Source organism: Callithrix jacchus, chromosome 1, assembly GCF_049354715.1.
Source record: "Callithrix jacchus isolate 240 chromosome 1, calJac240_pri, whole genome shotgun sequence".
NCBI classification, from domain to species: Eukaryota; Metazoa; Chordata; class Mammalia; order Primates; family Cebidae; genus Callithrix; species Callithrix jacchus.
This window is the reverse complement of record NC_133502.1, coordinates 120,133,577-120,152,407: the sequence shown is the minus strand read 5'-3', so window position 1 is coordinate 120,152,407 and position 18,831 is coordinate 120,133,577.

The following is an 18,831-nucleotide window of genomic DNA, read 5'->3' as shown; positions in this document are numbered from 1 at the left end:
AATGGGTACTTTTTTCAGTCACCCTAATAAATAAGTTTTTATTATTTGATGTAACCCTACTTTATAAGGTTGACCTTATTTTCTTTTTTATAGATGACAAAAATGAAGCTGAAAAGAAAGGAGTAATAAATATCCAGCCCTACCTAGGTCACACAGCTAGTGAAGCGATAGTGCCAGATGTCGAAGCCCATCTCTGCCCTCCCCCTAAACCACACACTTAATACCCCCATTACGAACTTTCAGCACTTCAGGATGGGACCCTTTCCTTTAAAGGTAAGATGGCAGTATGTTTCATATCAATAAAGCTGCTTAGTTCTTAAGTAATAACACCCATTAAGTCAGGTGTTAGAGGTCTAGTTCTTGTGTGGGCCTGTTGATGTCTCTCCTCTGCTCATATAATGGATCTTTAATCTCAGCCACCTGGCCACCATTTAAAATGTGAAGAGACCAGATATCAAAACACCACAGATGGCTTTGTAAAATCCATTCTAATAACAACAACAACAAAAAACTACCTAAAGTGAAAGTACTGCTATTTTTATTTAGTGCCGTCATTTTCACATGTGAAAAACAGGGTTATACGAAATTTCTAAGTCAAATTGCTACTGGAGCCCAGAAAGTCCAGCACAACTCTGTTTTTGTTTGTTTGTTTTTATTGACAGGACCACAGCAGAGCAGCTTGCTAGCTTGCTACTTGTGGATATACGTCCTGCTTTGGAGAACTTGGTTATCATATTTTACCAAGTGCAGTTGCAAAAACCATGATGTCCCCTCACACATAGATAGAAATGGAATAATTCTTTTTTAATTTTCAGTAACTAGTATGTAAGAAATAGGCTTTTTTTTCTTTAGCTCCATGGATATTATATCAGTGTTAGGCATACGGAAATATTCGTTTCAGCACAAAATTAGAGAGTTTAAAAGGTCAGTTTCAGATGTTTACAACAAACTAGAGTTAGAAAGAGGCAAACAAGAAATAGAAATTTTCTCTTTAATAAGGAGAAAAAAAATTACACTGATAATTGCCTAAAAATTATACTTATTTTCCAAATGAATAAATGAGGCTTATTTGATATCACACAAGTACATAGTATTTCTTCGCAAAAACACTTAAATTTTATACTTAATTTTAAAAATATGCACAAATATAATGGAATCAAGTAGCTTAAGACTGTAAACCTTTTAACTTGAAAAATATTTCAGTTTAAAATCCTAATTTGAGAAGTATTTACTCCACATGGTTGTATACCTTGAAGGAAACTAGGTCCCAAACTGGTCTCTGTCTTGGAAATGAATGAGTGATATTGATCTACACCCAGTTATTGATTATGCAAAATCTCTAATGACACCTTCACAGCTGTTATAATCCAGTGGTCCAACAAAGCATGAATTTCAAATATTTTACAAAATTTACCCTCTCATCTGAGCATCTCCTTTTAATTAAAGAATAAAAGGAGTGACTGTTCCACGTGATTTCGATGAAAATGAAGAATTAAATTTGTGGGTGTGCGCAACATGGAAAATCAAAAGGAAAACGATGGAACACAGAAAATCCTTCGCACAATTAATCAGAGGACAAAGGATTTGATTATGCACAAGAATCAAGTGCTTTTCTTTGCTTTATGTAAAACAACGTTTGTTCAAGATTATGATTTCATACAATGTGTTTCTCATCCCACCTTAACTTGATTCTCCTTTAAACACTATTTTTTGCTATCTACTGCTTCAACATTCAGAAATGCCTGCCTCAGAAGACACAAAAGCTCTGTAATGCCGGGTTAAAGCTGGCACTTTATCCTTAACTCACTTCATTGAGTCTGGATTTTCTTCACTCTCAAAGACAGATAGAATTCTAACACCCTTAATTTTGAATTTTCTAGCTTTTGTCACTTTAAACCAGATCCTTAATGTTATTTAAATGTGGGTGTGCTGTTGTTTTTCCCCTTTGTGGGGAAGAGGTAGGGAGAAGAATTTAATGTTAGTTTTAACTGAACTATCTTGTTAATCTTGGGGGACATCCCTGTAGCTGAAACCCATTGGAGTAATAATAGCTCGGCGACTCACTCCCTGCAGACAGCTCTGCCGAGTCAGTCTGGAAAAGCTCTTTAAAAGCACAGTCTCTGCTGGCCCTTTTCTTTTGGTTTCTGTGGAATTTTTCTTAGTAACAATTTTTAGCTGAGGGGGTTATGGACAATTGTAAACTGGAAGCACTGAAAGGAGGAGGTGCGGAGGGAGGCTGCTTGCTGCACTAATTAAAACAAAGCCTGCTTGTATAAACGGCGCCCCCCTCCCAGCCCCCCGCGGTGCAAAGGGGCAAACAGCACAAGGGCCTCTCAGAGCACACAGCTCTGGATTCTGCGGGGACTTATAATTTTAAATACAATTAAAAGTAATGCCCCTTTGTTGATTATATTCTCCTTGCCAAACTTGAGGACGGCTGAAGCTGCCAAACATTTACTTTTAAATTTAGTGTGCCCAGCCGCCTTCCAAATGCTGTCAGTTTCACAGAAGGCAGGGCAGTCTGTGATTAACAGCTTCCCAAGATACCAGTAAGTTCCTTGGACAATATTTCATGGATGCTTGTTCTGAGACTGAGGAGATCAAGCCGAAATCTGGTGTCACTTTGGGGTTTAGAGGGCGGTGGGAATGTTCTTACCTCTTGATAGTATACAAATTTGAAAGTGGAAAACACCACCAAAGCAAACTCCTCGACTACACATGTGCAAACAGCAGAGTATCTGGTCCAGACCTAACTAAAAAAAACTTGTCAAATGAAAAAGAAATGCAAAAACATGCCTGTACTTTGTCCTCTGAATTTTCAAAGCATCTAATGTTACATAGCTCATGTGAACTTTATTTAAAACACGGCCATCCATGAAGTATTCCCTTTATGGTTTTAGTGGTTGTCCTCCTTCCTTGCTGTTCACAACTATGATTATTTTATAAGCCCTTTGTAGCCGGGTTTGAGTTAACCTTTTAAATGTAGCTTCATTTCTGACAATACAGGAAATATAATGCCAAAGGAAACTGTAGAGATGATGGATGAGAGAGTCAGACAAACAGTTTGAAATGAGACATCCTGGGAAGACAACAAACTTGTTTGGGACTTTCTTGATTTTTCCAGTGTGACTGTCTATAAAGCTGATGCCAAGTTTTGATTCCTAGGTTTTACGTGGTTGCATAGGTACCAAACTAATACTTGGCTAGCTGTTCTTTTTTTTTTTTTTTCTGGTGAAAAATGCAGGCTTGAAAAACAAGGTGCAGCATCCGTTTTCAATTAAAAAAAATTAAAATTTAAAACCTCTCCCTCTGGGCCTGGTACTGAGCCAGGTAAGAAAATGGGATGGGTGTGGTCACTAAAAAAGTAATAAGATGAAAATACTCTTCTGTTTGAAGTAACTTTATATCTTAGTGGGTTTTCCCTCATTCCAATAAAGAAAGTTACACTATGCTATCACTTTATTTTTGAATATTTTCTTTTAAAATCCATTTCCTTTGAATTTTTGCCAATTCTTGAGGATACAGCATTTGACTTCTCTTTTCTCTGTGCATCTCTGATTTCTGTTCGATCCCACAAGGGTAAATATTTGACATCCAGCCATTCCCAGGGGTGGCAGAGCAATGTACTAAACACAGAGTCATTTCACTTCACCAAGAAATGAAGTCAGGCTCCAGGGGATAAACAGCTGTCCATAAATAACCTCTCAGAAGTAGCCTAAGGAACATGTCCTGCAAAGAAATCCTGGCTCAGTACACTCTATTTTGTTTATCTTGCATAAAAGTTTTCTTTGTCTAGATTTGCACCAGCATAAAAACACTTTCAGCAAAATACACAGTGAATACAAAACAAAACCAAGTAGGAAAAAAAAGAGTCCCACCTGAAAGAAAAATTGACTGTTGGCCTTTGAAATGCAGGGAGAAAACAGACTTACCTCACATTCTAATGACTTTAAAAAGTGGTAAGACGAGGAAAAGAACATGAAGGGAATTTTATGCCAAGTACGAATATTCATATCCTCTCACTGAAATCTAGGCCATGAATAGTACAGTTCAAAGCATTTTCTGTATCTGACTTCCAGAGGCAAATTCAACTGTAGTCAATAATGAGACATGCCACAAGACAACATTTGTTTGAAATATAACTGACCCATCAGTACTTGTGAGATAGCTTGTTTCTGCATTTTTGATAATCTGTAGGAGATTTACAATTTAAACATGTTTTTTAGGAACTTCAGTCACTTCACTTTAGAGGGATGAATTCAAGCAAGAAGAGGGGTGCTGGGGAAGGGTGAGGTGCACCTATGGACTGTTATATTCACTTTGAACATTGTAATTTCACTCAGTTTCACTTAGGGCACCTAAAAATGTGATACAATGTATATTATTTGGATGACATGTATACATGCACTTAGTAGCCAAATTCATATAATTTATAAAAATATTATGAACTACAAAAATCCTTATTGGAAGTCATTTAATAAGTTAATTTCTATATTAATTACCTCCTAATTTTTAAAAAATCAAATACTTAAAGTCCAAAAATATTAGTCAGCTTTTCTTCTAATTATTTTGATTTCCATTTTTTTATTTTTATCATCAGGACCCTAGGTCAAATTTTTATCATTTCAGAACTGTCTGTTCATGACAACAGACAGCCTTGTAACTGATTTCACTGCTTCAACCTCTCTTCGTCACTGCACTTCAACATCCACCTCTAGATTATTTTAAAATCATGCTTTACACATTAATTCACTCTGACCAAAATTTGTGTTTGGACCCCACTTCCTTAAAAAAGAAGTTCAAATTCAGTTATAAAATAGCAATAGCAGAAGAAAGTCGTATAACTACTTACTTCTCTAACCAAACTCTCTACAAACTATGCTTTAACTCTTTCATGCTCCACTGTCTTCTTTTTTATGTATGTCCCTGCTTAGAAGGACTTTTCTTCACTTTCATGTCCTTAGGTATAATTTAAGCTCAATCTTCTTCCACAATAATCTCTACTTTTTCTGAAGACTCATGAAATACTATACTACTTTGCATAACTGGTTTATTTGGTTTATGCACCTCTTAAATCTAACTAGACTGTAAAATCTGAGTCTCACAAATCTTTTTATTTCCCACGCAGTGTTTGTTCACAATTAGTGGAAAGAAACAATTCTTACTTTAGGAATGTTTGAGCTACTTTATTAAGACATGGTTATCTTGAAGAATGTTGCTTTGATAAGTTAGTTTCGGTTTTCTAAAGAGTGAGGTCATTCACAAACAGATGGAAAAACATTCCATGCTCATGTTTAGGAAGAATCAATATTGTGAAAATGGCCATACCACCCAAAATTAATTTACAGATTCAGTGCTATTCCCATCAAGTTACCATTGACCTTCTTCACAGAACTGGAAAAAACCACTTTAGACTTCTCTCAATAGAGAGCCTGCATAGCTAAGACAATCCTAAGCAAAAAGAACAAAGCTGGAGGTATCATGCTACCTGACTTCAAACTATACTACAAGGCTACAGTAATCAAAACATCATGGTACTGGTACCAAAACAGAGATATAGACCAATGGAACAGAACAGAGGCCTTGGAAACAATGCTACACATCTACAACCATCTGATCTTTGACACACCAGACAAAAGCAATGGGGAAAGGATGCCCTGTTTAATAAATGGTGTTGGGAAAACTGGTTAGCCATATGCAAGAAGCTGAAACTGGACCCCTTTCTTACACCTTATACAAAAATTAACTCCAGATGGATTAAAGATTTAAATATAAGAACTAACACCATAAAAACCCTAGAAGAAAACCTAGGCAACACCATCCAGGACACAGGGACAGGCAAGGACTTCATGACTAAAACACCAAAAGCATTGGCAACAAAAGGCAAAATTGACCAATGGGATCTAACTAAACTTAAGAGCTTCTGCACAGCAAAAGAAACAATTATTAGAGTGAACCAGCAACCAACAGAATGGGAAAAAATGTTTGCAATCTACCCATCTGACAATGGGCTAATATCCAGAATCTACAAAGAACTAAAGCAGATCTACAAGAAAAAAAAAACCATTCAAAAGTGGGTGAAGGATTTGAAAAGACACTTTTCAAAAGAAGACATATATGCAGCCAACAAACATATGAAAAAATGCTCATCATCATTGGTCATTAGAGAAATGCAAATCAAAACCACACTGAGATACCATCTCACGCCAGTTAGAATGGCAATCATTAAAAAATCTGGAGTCAACAGATGCTGGAGAGGATGTGGAGAAATAAGAACACTTTTACACTGTTAGTGGGAGTGTAAATTAGTTCAACCATTATGGAAGACAGTGTGGCAACTCCTCAAGGATCTAGAGATAGAAATTCCATTTGACCCAGCAATCCCATTACTGGGTATGTATCCAAAGGATTATAAATCATTCTATTATAAAGACACATGCACACATATATTCGTTGTGGTGCTGTTTACAATAGCAAAGACCTGGAAGCAACCCAAATGCCCATCAATGATAGACTGGACAAAGAAAATGTGGCACATATACACCATGGAATACTATGCAGTCATAAAAAACAACAAGTTTGTGTCTTTGCAGAGACATGGATGAATATAGAAACTATCATTCTCAGCAAACTGACACAAGAACAGAAAACCAAACACCACATATTTTCACTCATAGGCAGGTGATGAACAATGAGAACACCTGGATACAGGAAGAGAACAACACTCACTGGGCTAGGTTGGGGGTGGTGGGGAGGGGTGGGACAGTTGCGGGGTGGGGAGGATGGAGAGGGGTAACAGTGGGAGAAATACCTGATGTAGGGAATGGTGCAGAGGCGGGCTATCTCCATAGCAAACCATCATGGCATATATGTACCTGTGCAACAATCCTGCAAGATGTGCACATATATACCAGAGCCCAAAATACAATTTTTTAAAAATGTAAAAAAAAAGTACGGTCATTTTCTGTCTCAATATTGAATGGAGGGAATCGGCTGTCTAAACAGAACTAGACCTGAGGGGTAAACCTATGGAAATGGAAGAAAAAGCTTAGCCACATTATCTGGGTTTTCACCTCAAAGACTCTGTGAAATTCTGGCCAGGTACAGTGGATCATGACTGTAATCCCAGCACTTTGGGAGGCTAAGGCAGGTGGATCACTTAAGGTCAGGGGTTCAAGACTAGCCTGGCCAACATGGTAAAACCCCATCTCTACGAAAAATACAAAAATTAGTCAGGTATGGTGGCAGGCAGCTGTAGTCCTAGCTACTCAGGAGTCTGAGGCAGGAGAATTGCTTGAACCCTGGAGGTAGAGATTTCACTGAGCCAAGATTAAACAACTGAACTCCAGCCTGAGCCTAAATCATGCCACTACACTCCATCACGGGGGACAGAGTGGGAGTCTGTCTAAATATATACATATATATACATATACATACACACATACACACACACACACACACATATGTATATATATTTTAGAGAATTCTTACTTGGGGCTTCTAAAAGGATGCCTGTCACATGAAGAATGCTAACAAACAACAAAACAGCCTGTATAGCGGACAGTAGGCTTCAACAAATAAGCTCTATTCTATACCCCAAATTGCCTAGAGTCAGCTGTTAACTTCCTTTTCCTATCTTCAAGACTTTTTTTTTTTTTTGAGACGGAGTTTCACTCTTGTTACCCAGGCTGGAGTGCAATGGTGCGATCTCGGCTCACCGCAACCTCCACCTCCTGGGTTCAGGCAATTCTACTGCCTCAGCCTCCTGAGTAGCTGGGATTACAGGCACGCACCACCATGTCCAGCTAATTTTTTGTATTTTTAGTTGAGACGGGGTTTCACCATGTTGACCAGGATAGTCTCAATCTCTTGACCTCGTGATCCACCCACCTCAGCCTCCCAAAGTACTGGGATTACAGGCGTGAGCCACCATGCCCGGCCTCTATCTTCAAGACTTATAAAGTTACATTGAATCTTATAGGCTTGTGCTAGGAAAATCAGAAACATGGTCATTTGTCCCATTTTAAAGGGAGAATTCTTCCTGTTGGTGGCCACTATGATGGTTGCACAGTGCACAAAGAGACAGATCAATACTAACAATATTTCATCCACCTCTTTTTCTCACCAGAATGAGTCAAAACCAAGCGTTTTGGATTTGTATTATTTGTAATTTTAAAAATAGGGAAAGGGCTTCAAGATGGCTTACTGGAGGCATTTTGCACTAACCTTCTTCACTAAGAAAAACAAAAATAGTGAGTAGATAATTACACTTTGAATAGATCATCCAAGAGAGAATACTGGAATTCAGCAGAAAAGTAACAGGAAATACCTAAAGCAAAGAAAATTGGGAAGTGAGATAGCCTGCTCAGCTGTGATTGGCTTGGAGCCAGGAAAGACTCCCTCACATGAGAAAAGGGTGAGAGATGAGGAGTAGTCCACATTCCCACCGTGGCCTCCCACAATCCTAGCCATGGGACAGCCCCTCAACCCTTACAGGCCTTGAGCCTGTATAGGGAGCTGCCAGGGGATTGTGTGACAGCATTGTTCCAGAGAGAGAGAGTTCATGCTGGGTATTGGACACAGGCTGACACCTAAGCAGCAACAGCAAAGTGCCAATTTTAGAGCTCCACCTCCAAAAGATTATGTGCTGTCTTAGGGCCCCACAGCACCAAGGCAGAGGAGCAAGAGAAGTATGGGCTATTGACCATGGAGCTGAAATGTAAGCAAGGAACAGGCACCACCACCAGGACTGAGGTGCAAGCACCCCCAGAGCAGAGGCACAAGGGGCATGCACATTCCCTACCCACTGGCCTAAGCTGCTGCCACTGAAAGCAGCCCCACCCTCTGCAGTGGCAGAGCAGCAGCACAGCCACTACCAACACCACACAAGCATTCTGCTGGTGGTCCGGGTATTGCCTCTCCCCTACCTAGCATGGCTGATGCCTGCAACATCATTGAGGCATGCAGAGAGCAAACTTACCTGGCCCAGCCTCACCCCTCTACACACTCCAGAACACACAGTCTGGGGACCAGAGGATTTCCTAGCCTAGTTCACCACTGTTAACACCTGAACACTCCTAGCAAGGGTCTGAGGCTGGGTTTCCCAACCCTCTCACTCTGCCCCCCAGCTGCTGACACCCCCAGCTGCACATACCACACATTATCCAGAGACTAGCCTACACAGCCCATTGCAGCCACTGTCAATACCAGCACACACCACTCAGGACCCAAAGGGTTGTCCTATCACTGCCATCATTCATATCATGCTGGCTGCCAGGGGCCTGGGAACTCACCCACCCAGTCTACTGCTGCCACTGCTGGCATCAAAGTAATCCACCTGGAAACCAAGAACTGTCCTGCCTGAGCCCACTAATACCAGTGCCAACACACATTACTCAGGAGCTCAAGGATAGGCATGCTCAGCCCACCACTGCCACCATTAAAGCCTAAAGACAAGCCTATTGGTACCACAATCCTCAGCAAAACTTCCCCACAGCCTCCAAAAATAACTGCACCCTAAGCCACTGAGGAATCACAGACACTGTGGATGCTGTTTACAACCAAATAATTCAGGTAGAGACCATATTATTCCATGCACCCAGAATCAAAGCCAAAGTGCTCTACCCAACCAATACCACAGATACATCTTCAGAAAAATAGTTCTCCCTATGAAAGCAAATTTTTAGAAGAAGTAACTATTACACAAGATGCACAGATATCAACATAAGGAACACAAGAGTTCTCCAGAAATAGGTCCCAATAAAAAAAATTTATGAAATTCCAGAAAAAGAATTCAAAGTATTGATACTAAAGAAGATCAGTGAAATACAAGAAAATTCTTAAAAAACAATACAAAAAAATGAGAAAAACAGTTAAGGATATGAATGAGAAATTGTCCAAGAAAGTAGATATCATAAAAAAGAACCAACCAAAAACTTGAGACCTAGAGACTTTACTGAATGCAATAGAAAATATACTTCAAAGTTTCAATGAAGACTAGATCAAAAAGAAGAAGAAATCTCAAAACTTGAAGACAGGTCTTTTGAAACAACCCAATAAGAAAAAAGTAAAGATAAAAGGATAAAAAAGAATAAGCAAAGCCTTCATGACATATGGGACACCATATAGCAACCAAATGTTTGAATTGTCAGGGTTCCAAAAGGCAAAGAGAGAATGAAATGGTTAGAAAACCTATTAAATGAAATAATTTAGCAAGAAATTGAGACATCCAGACATAGGAGGCTCTGAGATCATGAAATAGATACAGTGCAAAAGGTTTTCTCCAAGCACATTACAGACAAACTTTCTAAAGCAAAGACAGAGAAAATTATAAACACAGCAAGGGAAAAGCTTCTAGTCACCTGCAAATGAAACCTCATCAGATTAACAGCAGATTTTTCAGCAGAAAGCTTATAGGCCAGGAGGGAAAAATATACTGCCTGCCACAGATACTATATCTTTGCAAAATTATCCTATATTTAAAGGAGGAGAAATAAAGTATTTTCCAGAGAAGCAATAGCTGAGGGAATTCTCAATGACAGATCGATCCTAAAAGAAATGCTCAAACAAGTCCTAAACCTGGAAGTGAAAAGATGACATTTACTATTATGAAAACACACAAAAGGATAACACTCGCTGATAAGCAAACACACAAATGAGGAAGGGACTCAAATGGTAACACTTAAGAAAACCACCAAAGCACAATGACAAATAATAAGAAAAAGAAAGTGACAAAGAATATATAAAATAACAAGAAAACAATTAACAATATGACAGGAACAAAATCTCACAGGTCAGTAATAACCTTGAATGTAAACGAATTACATTCAGCTTTGCTTTCACACCTCTTTCTTTCCTTTCCAGGTAACATTAAGGCAGAAAAAACATTTTCCATAACATTTTAGATTCAAGGGAATGAGGTATACCACTAGTCTGTGATCTAATACCTCATATAAAATAAAAAAATAACTCAGAATAAAACATAGACCTAAATGTAAGAGCTAACACTATGAAACATCTCTAAAAACTAGAAGAAAATCTTTGTTGTTTTGAGTTAGGCAAAGATTTCTTAGGTCACAGAAGGTACAAACCATTAAAGAAAATATTGGTATATTTATTTAACTTCATGAAAATTTCAAAAAGTCTTCAAAGACACTGTTAAAAAATAAACAGATGAGTCACAGACTGAGAGTTAATATTTGCAAAGCACATATCTTCTGAAGACTTGTATCCAGAATATATAAAGAACTATTATGACTAAAGAATACCAAAAAAGAAAACTCAGTTTAAAAGATGAGTAAAGATTTGAGGGTACTGTACCAAAGAAGTGATACAGGTGGGAAATAAGCACATGAAAAAATATTAAATATCATTCGTCCTTTGGGAAATCAAAATCAAAACCACAGTGAGATACCACTACATCTCTAGTAGAATGGCTAAAATCAAAGAAGGGCAATACCAAGTTCTGTGAGAATATGGGAGAATGTGCAAGTGTAAAATGGTACAGACACTTTGGAAAACAGTTGGGTAATTTCTTGAAATATTACACATACTTCTACTATGTAATTCAGTTATTCTGCTCCTATTTACCCAAGATAATGAAAGCATAGATGACTACACCAAGTTCTGTAAGCAAATGCTTAAAGCAGCTTTATTCATAATCACCAAAAAGTGGATACAACCCAAATATCCATTAACTGGTGAAAGATAAAAAATTGTGATATATCCATACAATGAAATAATATTCAGCAATAAAAAATAATCTACTGATATAATCAACAACATGAATGAATGTCAAAAGCATTATGCCAGTGAAAGAAGACAGACACAAAAGGCTATATGTTGTATGATTCCTCTTATACTATCCTGGAAAGGCAAAACTGTAAGGCATAAAGCAGATAAGGAGATGCCACAGGATGGCAGAGATGAAGATATTGACTTCCAAGGTGCCACATAAGGGAATTGGGGGGATGGTAGAAATCTGTATCTTGATGATGAAGCTGGTTACATGACTATAAACATTGAAAACTCAATATTCATGCTAAAAAGGAAATTCGTGGAGTAAAAGAGAAATGGGCAGCTTAAAATTTGTAAAGAAGAAGATTGTTCTGAAGAAATAATAATTTAATGCAACATATGGAGTTTCACAGATAGAAAATTTCAAAAAGCAATTAAGAGATAATTAGGGTAACAGATAATAGTGTAACATATAGCCAATAGAAATTCCAAAAGTAAATAATACAGAATGTTGAAAGAAAATTGCTATCAAATAGCTACCTAATTATCATTCAAATGCAATAGAAAAACACATTTTCGATGAAATTAAAAATTGAATAATTTACCCCTAATAGATCGCCCTAATACTAAAAGAAGAAAACCGAACCAGAAGAAAGGAGTGAAATGCAAAATATCAGGCATAGAAATTGGTAAGCATGTGGATAAGTCTAAATAATAATCTACTATATAAAATAATTACTATTTTGTAGTGTAAAGCATGTTAGAAACAAAATACTAGACTATAGTCACATGTAAAATGGAAGTGAAGATTTCAATCAAGTGAAAGCATTTAAATATTCTTTCATTTTGGGGAAGAGGCTAGAGACATTTTTAATTTAATTCATTGAAGTATGCTTCTTCAGATTTTCACTGACAGTATAGAAAAGAGTATATACATATCAAATAAGTAGAAGACCAAAAGCAAATTAAAACCTCATCAAACCGCTGGTTGTTACAGGTGTTGAGGGAAAGGAGACTCTCCCTAAGTCTCCGTTCTCCAGTATTCCCTTAAGAACAGTTAGGAGTAACCATAGGCTTAGAGGGCCACACTCAGTAGTCTCCATTATTAGTTATCCAGGAGCTAAATTCTTGCTGGTAAAAAGTAAGGAGAAGTTGTCGGGTGGAAATTCCAGGTAAGCTCTTTAAATCACTGTTCCTTAGAAATATAAAGTGAGTCACAAATGGAAATGTTACATGTAATTTAAATTTTTCTAGTAGCTACCTTTGAAAAGTAAAAAGAGACAGGTTAAATTCTTTTTTTTTTTTAATTTAATTATAGAGACAGGATCTTGTTCTGCCACCTAGACTCAAGTGCAGTGGCCCTATCTAGCTCATGGCAGCCTTGACGTCCTTAGCCTCAAGCAATCCTCCTGCCTCAATCTTTCAAAGTGCTAGGATTACAGGTTTGAGCCACCATGCCTAGGCTATTAATTTTAATAATGCAGTTTATATAAACCAATATATCCAAAATATTATTTCACATGTCATAAGTATAATAGAGTGTTGAGATAACTTCTATATTTTTTGTATGAACTCTTGAAATTCTGGTGTGAATTTTACACTTTCAGCATATTTCAGTTCAGGCTATCCCCATTTCAAAAGCTCAATAACCACATACAGCTGGTGGCTACCATATTAGGGAGCACAGTTTTAAATGGACATGTATTTTGTGTTCTTCTGCCCATCTTTCTTTTTCTGAAATGCAATACATTTGTGTTGGCTGGAATTTCTCCTAGACTATGAGTTTTTCTTGAGGTCAGAAGCTATAGAAGCTGAATTTTGGATGCCTGTGTAATCCACTTAGCAGCCATGGGCTGCCAAAGTCTAGATTTCTTTTATATGGTTATAATAATATCAGACAATACAAACTATGCCAAAAAGTCATTCATAATGATGAAAAAGGCCAATAGATAATGACAGGAAGATAAGGAGACTGTCCAGTAAATTGGTAAAGGGCATGTTTTTAGGAACCATAATATCTAGGTACAAATCCTGATGTTGCCAGGTACTGAGAACTTGAATAAGTTATTTAAGCTCTCCAAACTTAAATTCTTTCCTCAATAAAATTGGGACAATAACACCTTTCTCTCAGTTATTGTAACATATTTAGATTATATGTGTTTCACAGTAATTAGTTTGTAAGAGTCAGCTCTTATTAAATCACTAGGAAAATATAATAATTCTAAACTTGTAAACACTTAACAATGTAAACTTCAAATACATAAAGCAAAATTGGCAAGATCATGCAAGTGGTTGATAAATCCACATGCCTAGTTCAAGAGTTTGATACATCTCCCAGTGACTGACAAATAGAGCAGACAAAAGAATGGAAAAAAAATGTAAATAAATTAATGTGATTAATGTGCCTTTGATAACCTTTAGATTTGGTGGCCTTCAAATTTTAAACTGGGCTTCTTGACAGTTATTAAAAATATGAAAACATATCATTTTGAAAAATTTTTATTACTGGGAAAAGGGAACACTATTTTCTTAGGTTTACTATGCTACTTTAATTTGAGGAATTAGGATAAAAAACATCTATGGCTCAATTTTTTAGTTTCCTCCCATTTCATTAACACACTAACGATAATTTTTTAAATCCATATTTTAACTTAACATAAATTATTGTGTGATGTATACATCACATAAATATAAAGTTTCTGGTAGCAAATTCGTTTGTTTTTTTTTTTTTTTTTTTTTTTGAGATGGGGTCTTGCTCTATTGCCCAGGCTGGAGTGCAGTAGCTCAGTCTTGGCTAACTACATTCTCCGCCTCACAGGTTCAAGTGATCCTCCTGCCTCAGCCTCCTAAGTAGCTGGGATTACAGGCACCTGACACCATACCCAGCTAATTTTTTGTATTTTTAGTAGAGATAGGGGTTTCATATTGACTAGGCTAGTCTCAAACTCCTGATCTCTAGTGATCCACCTGCCTCAGCCTCCCAAAATGCTGGGGTTAACAGTGTGAGCCACCGCGCCTGGCCTGCAAATTCTTAATTCACTTTGTATATCTTTTAATAAAACAGAATAAGCAAATGACTAAGTGATGCTTCCTTTGGAGGCTGAAGAATGTCCTCTCCAGTGGGAGAGTTCTAGCATCATCCTTTCTCACCCTCCAAGGCAGCTATTTCCTTGGTTTATCTCCCACTGACACAACAGCAGGTGGAAATTAACTCAAACTTCTGAAGTCTTAAAACTGTTGCAAAGATTCCTATTTATACCTGCATTAGTTTAAGTGGTTTTTTTTTCCTCCCTTAACTCTTAACTATCTTTCAAAACTGTACCTTTTTTTAGTTTCAGTAAGATAAGTTGCAACATTTTTGAAGAATCAAATTGAACAGGATTTGTTATGTTTAAAAAAGCATTGGCTAAGTATTATTTAGACTAGAGCCTGAGAGATGGAAAAAGAAACAAAATTCAACTCAAACTTACTAAACAATCTCAATCTTAGAGAAACTCCAGGCAACTAAAATACCCTCTGGAGAGCAACTTTTCATGCTTAGGAAGAAGTTATTTACTTCACGCAGGAAAGTACTTTGCTGAAACAGGGGGCCCTGGCTCACCATAATATTGGGTTTGGCCTATCATGGGACTACAGTTAAAATATTTTTATGCTCTCGATTTATTTTCTCACACATCTGGATTAGGAATAATTTTTCTAGACCTGAATTATGGAAAATTTCTCTTGTCAAATCCACATGTCATATACTTGATGGTAAACATTTTAGTCTAATTGCAAAATTGACCATTGGGAAAGCTAATTATTTAAGGTGTGGGTCCAAAGTAGAATTTCTCCACCTTTAGGTAAACCACAAACACATATCTCTGAGAACTTGAAGTGCTGGACTCTACTGCAAAGCAAAGAGGCATTTCCTGCTGGGGCTGCCCCTGGGGAGCCTCGTGCCTTTGGCTTGGGGTTGTTTCCACAGGCTAGGATCTTTTTTTTCCTGGATGTGGGAGTCCTCTTAAACACAGGGGAATTGTGGTGACCCTTTGAGGTTGCACAAGGAATTATTTGAGTGCCTCCTTTCAGTTTCGTTCATATCCCCTAAACATTGCCTTAACAAGCAATCCATTCTCTTGCTAAGGGCTTCTTTGGCAATGCCTTAGGGTAAGCTATTGCTGAACTGCCTCCTGTCTATACCCCCAAGTTTGCTAGAGCCAAGAAAGCCGAAGAGAGGGATTGCCTTTTAGCTTTGTGCCATGCGCTTTTACAGTTCTGCCTTGTTTTGTTTTTCTGCTTGGCAGAAATTAAAAGTTCTGATTGTCCCTAAATACTCTTACCCAAGCTCAAACTTTAATGGCAAAAACCAAACCAAAAATCACACATATACTAAGATAGAAATATTTTTGCTTTTATTTTTTAAAAATGACAGTGCCAAATGCCCAAATGCAGTGGTTCACACCTGTAATCCCAGCACTTTGGGAGGCAGAGGTGGGAGGGATCACCTGAGGTCAGGAGTTCAAGATTAGCCTGGCCAACGTGAAGAAACCCTGCCTCTATTAAAAATACAAAAATTAGCTGCGTGTGGTGGCGTGTGCCTGTAATCTCAGCTACTTGGGAGCTGAGGCAGGAGAATCCTCTGAATCCAGGAGGATTCAGAGCTGAGTTGCAGTGAGCTGAGATCACACCACCCACCACACTCCAGCCTGGGCGACAGAGAGAGATTCCATCAATCAATCAATTAATCAATAAAATAATGACAGCACCAATGCAGATAGCAAATATGAATGTTTATCAAAAATAGATTTCAACTGTCCCATATGTGGAATGAAACTCTACATATTATTCAATATATATTCATTAGGCAAATACGATGTACTAGTTCTGTGTTAGGCACAAAGACTGTAAAAGTAAATAACAAGTGGTCCTTTTCTGAAAATATTTACACTGTCTCCTGGGAAATGGGTAAGGGATAAGACAGATATGCAGTAACTAATTATAATGCAATATATACGCTATTAATACTCAGAGAAACAGTGCATTCTGTTTGCAAAACCATACAACATTTTCATAGGAAAGACACTATTTGATGTGGGTCTGGAAGGGTGAACTTAATTACAAGAAAGATAAAAGCACTGTTTCTAGGAAGTAAAGACAGTATGATAAAAAAAAGCAACCAAAATATCAAAATAGCATGGAATCTATTCATGCTCATGGAATAAGTATCTATTCTCCAAAGAACAACAGAAATGGGCAATGATTTGAATAGACAGTTCATCAGAGAAGGGACAATTACAAAGGAGAACCAGTAAATTTGAGGGATGATGGATATGTTCATTATGTTGATTGTGGTACAAGTTTCACAAGTATATACATCTGTTAAAGCATGTCAAACTATACTCTTTAAACATGTATAGTTCATTTCCTGTCATCTACACCTCAATAAATCTATAAAAAACAAAAATGAAGTGAGAAGATTACTGAGTCTACTTCATGATTTTACATTTAGCCTGGGAGAAAATTTATATACTATAAAAACATCACTAAAATGAAAATAGATATTTGGTCAATAATTGATAAGATTTTTTGAAATATGTTCATTCAACAAATATGTATTAAGTGCCTATAGATGGCAAGAGTGCCAGGTACAACTAGACCTAGACATACAGTGGAGAACAAGATAGGGTGCCCCAACCTTTATAGAATTTAGTCAGGTTAGCATATTATACAGAAGCTTAAGGTACAAGCTCTAGAGTTTAAAATTCTCTCTAAGAATTCCTCAAAAGTCTTCAACTTCTCTTTGGTCAGGATTGGATCACAGAGTCAATTCACAAGCAGCATAGTCAGAATTCAAACCCCATCCCCTCTCTATTGCCATTGAGTATTATGAGATTCAATCAGAAAGACTAAAACAGAATTGAAATGTATTAACTCTCCTATTATGGATTTAATGTTATTTTTAAGAGCTTTAGTGAGGAATAGGTGACAAAAAATTGTATATATTTAAGGTGTATAACTGTGGTGTTTTGATATATATATACACACATTGTGAAATGATTACAATTGAGCTAATTAACATATTCATCAAATCATACAATTAAATGTTATTTAAAGCCCTATTTATGTAGCACCTAAAATCCTTTTAACATGTACCACCTTGGGACAACTGAGTCAAATAAGTTTTGTTTTGTTTTGATATAGGATCTGTCTCTGTTGCCCAGGCTGGAGTGCAGTGGCATGATCTTGGCTCACTGCAACCTCTACCTCCCAGACTCAAGCAATCCTCCTGCCTCAGCCTCCTAAGTAGCTAGGACTGAAGTCGTGAGCCACTATGCCTGGCTATTTTTTTTTTTTTTTTTTTTTTTTTTTTTTGTAGAGACGGGGTTTAACTATATTGCCCAGGCTGGTCTGCAACTCTTCAACTCAAGCAATCTGCCCACCTCATTCTCCCAAAGTGCTGGGATTACAGACGTCAGATATGAGCCAATATTCTAAGCCAAGCCAAATGCTCTTTAGGGCTTCTTATGGCTCCAATATCTTAAAATAATGTTCTGGTATTTTTGATCACGCAAAGGCAGAGGGTGGCCCACTACAATTGTCCTGGTCTTTTTTATACTGCTGAGAAAAACTATCATGTCCCTGTCAGGTTCTAGGATACATTTGGGTCCTCATAGGCATGTGAATGGTAGTCCTCATCTTTTTGCTGCTATACGTTCATGGGGGTTCCCGGTGGGTATGTGGGTATGGGCAGTAGAGTGAGTGGCAATAAGAGATTCCAGGCTGGTTTAGTTCTCTCTTGGTGAGCAAAATGCAATAGAGAAGAACTGGTTGCTAAATAGGAGTAGCCTGGTGAGCAGTGTATGAGGCAAGGTGGCTCCTTTTAAGTTCTTGGGCAGGGTGTTCACACCCATTGTTTGTTGTTGGGTGTGTGTACTGGTCTGTTTTCACATGGCTATAAAGAATACCACCTGGAAATTGGATTTAGTATATACTGCTTGGGTGATATGTGGAGCAAAATCTCACAAATCACCACTTAAGAATTTACTCATGAAACCAAATACTACCTATTCCCTAAAAACCTATGGAAATAAAAAATTAATAAAATGAAATAAT